The sequence below is a fragment of the Hemicordylus capensis genome, chromosome 4 (assembly GCF_027244095.1).
Source record: "Hemicordylus capensis ecotype Gifberg chromosome 4, rHemCap1.1.pri, whole genome shotgun sequence".
NCBI classification, from domain to species: domain Eukaryota; kingdom Metazoa; phylum Chordata; class Lepidosauria; order Squamata; family Cordylidae; genus Hemicordylus; species Hemicordylus capensis.
This window is the reverse complement of record NC_069660.1, coordinates 133415876-133421787: the sequence shown is the minus strand read 5'-3', so window position 1 is coordinate 133421787 and position 5912 is coordinate 133415876.

The window sequence follows — 5912 nt, the reverse complement described above, 5'->3', positions numbered from 1 at the left end:
GTTACCATAATGTGTGGATTGTGAGGCGAGAGCTAGATCGAAGGAAGAGCTGGACGGAGGGAAGAGAAGGGAACAAGAGGAAAACATTTAAGTTCTGGAGTGAGAAGATTAGAGTGAGAGAAAGAAGCCAAGCAAGGAGGCAGGACACGCAGGAGGATAAGACAAGCAGGAAAAGACAAAAAGGAAGATAAGACAAGCAGCTCTCTTCAGGAGAAGAGTGGAGTGAGGTACAGGTCTGAACCAATAAAATTGTTGGATTCTGAGGGTTTCCCACTCTGTGTGTGGATGAGTGATTTGTTGTAAACTATACACGCGCTGGAATCATTTTCATCTTGTCTTCCCCTTCACCCTTCCTTTTGTTGAATAAACCTAAGTTCTAGTTATAGACTTGAAAGTAGCTCACTGGATTCCTACTTTTATCTCTCATAGAATTAGAGTAGGGTGGGACTGTACCACACTGGTCTGAGGTTTCACTGTATTATTCCTCACCCCTCCCGCACCTAAATGAACTCGGGCCCTACCACATACCTGCTAACATGTCACTATTTTCCCAGTCAGTTGAAAATAGGGACATGTTAGCAGGTATGCTACCATCTTATTCACAACTGCAGAGATGTGTTTTATCACTGCTTCACTCATGAACACAGAGTAATCATATCTTTGTTTAACTAAGCTTTATTCAGCAACAACTCCATTTTTCTCCTCCTTTCCCTCCCTTCCCCACTCTGATTCAACCCCCCCCACACACACACACACATTCTGCAGGAATCTCTCTTGAACAAACATCTAATTAACAAAACATAAAAGATTGCTAGATAGAATACAACACAACCCACCCACCCCTTATAACAAATAGAACTGAATTCATTTACAATTTGATGACAAAGTCTTGAAGTCTTTTAGGTGATCTCCCATCATACACACTTCTCCTAATTCTTGGGGTCTCTGGGACAGGAGCTGTTAGTGATTTGATTTCTAGTACAGAGAATTATCCATCACTTTTATCAGCCTCACCTGTGACATCAAAATTGGAAGTAAGATCAAACTCCTTTCCAGAAATAAGACTCAGTTCCCTCTTTTCTGATAGCATGCATGATTGAAAGTCTCAAACTGTTCCATTCCTTTCCATCATCCAATGTGACAGAATCTCCTCAGATTTCAATTATTTGTTTTGGTCCAGAATAACTGGAACATCCCTTTCTCACTTTATAAGACAGCCGTACTTGAACAATGTACCCCACCTGAAATACTCACTGTTTCGCATCCTATTTCTGATCCACATACTGTACAATTTATATTTTTGTTGCTTCTCCCTTACCCGATCATGAATCCATACATCCTCAGGGTGAGATGGCACAGAAAGCCCCATCACTTGTTGCCATTGGGTAAGTTTGGTGGTAGCTTTGCATCCTCTCAGTAGTTCAAAAGATGATTTTCCTGTAGTAAAATGAGGAGTAGTTCAATAAGCAAATAGAGTTTAATGAATTGCCTCCTTCCAGGGTTGTTGTTGCATAGTAGGCAGCTGTAAACTGTCTTTCACTAATCTGTTTATTCTTTCCACTAAGCCATTCCCTCAAGGATGGTGCAAGGAAAGAGTCTTGTGTTTTATCCCATGGTTATACAAATATTGCTCCATTTCAAGTAAGGTAAGCTGTGTCCCATTGTCAGTCACTAGTTCTTTAGAAGACCTTGAGGCTATTCTGATGATCAGCCAAAATTGGGCTCGAGGAGCCTAGCCTGATTTAGGCTTACAGTGTGAGCCACCGGGCTTGCAAGTGAGCCCGGTGGCTCCCAGGCGGTTAACCTGCCTAAGTACCCCTCCCCTTAAACCAGGTTTGCGGAGCGAGCACTCTGCAAACCCTGTTTTTTTTTAATCATGAGTAGCCATGGTGCAGTTCCACACCATGGCTACTCACAAGTAGACCCCTGGAGGGGAGGCGAAAAGCCGCCTCCCTGCTCTGGGGGGGTCTCCCCAGCAAGCCCTGCGTGCTCGCGCAGGGCATGCTGGAGCTTCTGGGGGCCAATCAGCCCCCGCACCCCTAGCACCCGCCAGCTCCGTTACGGAGCTGGCAGTCATGTGGGTGGCCAGTTCGGCCACCCAGAGCAGACTGTCTGCTCGTGTGCGGGGAGAGCGGGCTAAGCCTGGTCTCCCCGCTCACCCTTAGAAACCAGGTCTCACTGATCGTGAGACCCTGCTCCTTTTCTCACAAAAACTGCAGCCATGAACTGGATCACCTTGTTTGTAGTAATATTGTCAGCAAATAACACTTCTATCCACTTGGAATAGTAATCCACCATCACTATAGCAAATCATTGGTTTGTGGGTTGGTTATCAAAAGGCCCCATTATATCCAGAGCAAGTTTTTCCCAGGGGCCATTGGGATACTCTACTGGAGTCAAAGGGGAGGTAAAAGTCTTCTGCGATTTGTTAGATACAGCACAAGCCATACAGTGCCTGATTACATCTTCAATGTGTTTGTTCATACCTGGGGGAAAATGTTATCTGATTTGGTTGCTCAATTTGATCCCCGAGTAGTAAATAAAGCAGATAGGGGTTTATATTCTGACCATAAAGTGAATTTTCTGCCCCACAAGTAAGTGCTGAAGTACCTCACTGCCCAGAAACATGCTACAGCTTCTTTTTCAGTGACAGAATACATCTTCTCTGAAGCAGTAAGCACTCTGAAAGCATAGGCAACTGTAACTTCCCTGTCACCTTTTTGATGGGTCATGACAGCACCCAAACAATATTCAGAAGCATCAGTTACAATTGTGTGCCTCTTGGTATCAAAAGAATTGAGAGCAGGGATTTCAGCAATGGCAGATTTGATAGCCTGCAACTAGCCTTTGGATGCATCCCAGTTAAGTGCTACATTATTTTTAAAAAGAAGATGCAATGGAGCAAAATTTGAAGCAAATTGTCTTAACAAATTTAGAGTAATGCTCACAGAGTCCTAAAAATGAGCAAAGTGCATCCTTGTTGTGTGGCTCTGGTGCTTCCTGAATAGCTTTCACTAAGTCTGTTGTGGGATAGTAAATCCATGTTGTCAGAGTTTTCCTGTCAGTTTAGCATCATGCTCCTCAATGATTTTGCCATGGCATATACTAAAATGTCAGCCTGAAAGTAAGTGATGCCATCCGCATGCATCATTCTTTGAAATATCGAAGCTGCAGAGGCTAATCCAAAGAGCAGTCTTTTGAAAGAAAAAAAGACCCTCTGGGGTAATGAAGGCTGTGTGTTGCGAACAGAGGAATTTGATTATAGGCCGAAGACAAGTCCAAAGTTGTCAACATGGGGACCTCTTTTAGAGTAAGCAGCATTTAGTCGCTATTGGGTAATGGATGACAATGCACTACCATGTTGGAGATCACATCTCTTACATCTGCAAAGTAGGAACATAGGAACACAGGAAGCTGCCGTATATATAATCAGACCATTGGTCCATCTAGCTCAGTATTGTCTACACATTCTGGCAACAGCATCTCCAAGGTTGCAGGCAGGAGCCTCTCTCAGCCTTATCTTGGAGATACCAGCAGGGGGTGGAGGGACTTGGAACCTTCTGCATGGAAGCATGCAGATGATCTTCCCAGAGTGGCCCCATCCCCTGAGGGAAATATCTCACACTGCTCACATATGTCTCCCATTCAGATGCAAAGCAGGGTGTGCCCTGCTTAGCAAAGGGGACAATTCATGCCTGCTACCACAAGACCAGTTTTCCTCCCATAGACCACTCTCCTCCCCAAAGCGTACTGTTTTATTTTCATACAAGAACAATGGAAGAGACATATTCTGATGAATCAACAGGTTCTATGATGTCAGCATACTGAAGTCTTGAAAGCACCTTTTGCACAAAAGCACCATTGTGCAAGCAAAGAAACACTGGGCTATCCCTTCAAAAATCCTCCACATGTGCGTGCAGAGGCAATTAGGCTAGTTCCGATGTGGGCACTGAGTGGTTGGCTGGTTGCGGGGAGAAATGGGGAGTCGGGTCTGGTCACCGCCTCGTCCCCCACTGCTGTGTGCTCAGTAGTTACCGCTCTGATCAGTGGTTCAAAAGGAGGCCTCTGTGCATCTTCTTTTTGGAAAGAGCAGCCAAGGGCACACAAATGGCCAGGTCACATGTGCGGCGGCCTCCAAAATGGCCTCCACCAGTGCAGAAAAAGCTGAAACAGGACAAAACGACCATTTGTAGACTGGGGGGAGGCCAGTGGGAAGAGACTCTCCGCAGCCACGGCATCACGCCCCGAGGACGCTGGAGGCGGTAAGTTAATTTTTTTAAAAAAAATTGCAGAACCCCTGAACTGGCCCTGAGCCAGTTTGCGGGGGGGTTGGCTTGACTTCCAGCCCAAGCCAGGCCTGGTCCAGCTCAAAGTCGAACCAGCTCAAGGTCGAGCTGGTTCACACATCCCTAGCTGGCAGTACTGGAAGTTGTAGTTCAGCAACATCTGGAGGAACCCAGGTTGAGAACCACTGATCTAAGTTTTGAAGAGCAGCTAGGAAATGGCAAATGAGGACATATTATTTGGCCTTCAGGGCCCAGGCAGTGAAACAATATAGCCTTTTGCTTTGCTGAGGTAAGATCAGGGGTCTGTATAGTGAAATGTAACTGCAGAAATAGGACTTCCATTGTTTCCAGGGAAGAGCAAATTCTTCTGGGATAGACAAGAAAAAATGTGGTAGTGGGATATGAGCCAAGCTACAGTGGGCACCTAGTGGACAACAGAGTCCAGGACTGATAAGGAAAAAGTACCTTCCGAGGTTGTGCAGGTCAGGAAACTAGAGAAACTGTCAGCAGCAGCAAGAATAGATTGCAGTAGTTCAGGAATGTAGGCCCAGTAATGCAATGAAATGAAGATGCAGGAACCTTCAAAAGCCTTTCAGACTCACATACATAGCTTGTTCAAAAATTTCATCATCAAATGTTTTATAGCTGCTTCCTTCATTTGTTTAACTAAGCTTTATTCAGAAACAATTCCCATTTTTCTCCCTTTTTCTCCCTTTTCTCTTTGACCCCACCCTCTCTCCTCTATAAGATTCCCAAAGGGACAAACTTCTAATTAATAAAACATAAAAGATTGCTAGATACAATACAACAAGGTGCTGAGTGGGAACATGAGGGTTACATAAATAAAATTCATTTCAGCTCTGGAACTAACTTTTGTACTAGAATGGATCTTTGAGATGCTCCCTGTGTAAAAATAATGTCCTAACCACTTGTTTTGGGAAACTAGCACTTCAGTCCAACAGACATTTTCTAACTTAGGTGAAGGGTAGTGTGATGTATAGATAGAATGAGTTGCATTGCATTATCTCGGGCTACCACAGGGGAGAGCAGAGTACACCCTAGTAAACACTCTTCACATTTTCCCAGAAATCAAAAATGGAGGTTTGAATGAAGTTGTTGATGTTACTCAGGACCAATTTGTGTCTTCCTGTTCATAAACTACCAGAAAATAGCAGGTAGATGTGTGGGGCAGTGTTTGTAACCTGTGATCTGAATTGTAGAAGAATTAACTGGAAGAAAGAAGAGATGTAGAATATGCACCCAGTGATGCAGTGAGTTACAGAGAACAAGGTTTTTTCATGTGTATACTACTACTACTACTACTACTACTCATCATCATCATCTCAGTAGTAATTTTGGCGCCCTGGGTGCAATTCCAAAACACCTTGAAGAGCACCTCAACACCATAGGGGCCACAGAAATCACCATCAGCCAATTACAAAAAGCAATTTTACTGGGAACATCCTATATTTTGCAACAATCTCTATAATAATAACAACAATATTGATAATAAAATTCAGCCATCCCTGGTCCTTGGGAAAGACTCAATGTCTGGATAAAGAAAACCAGTCAATATCACCTGTCCAACTGTGTAAACAAGAGATGATGATGATGATGATGATGATG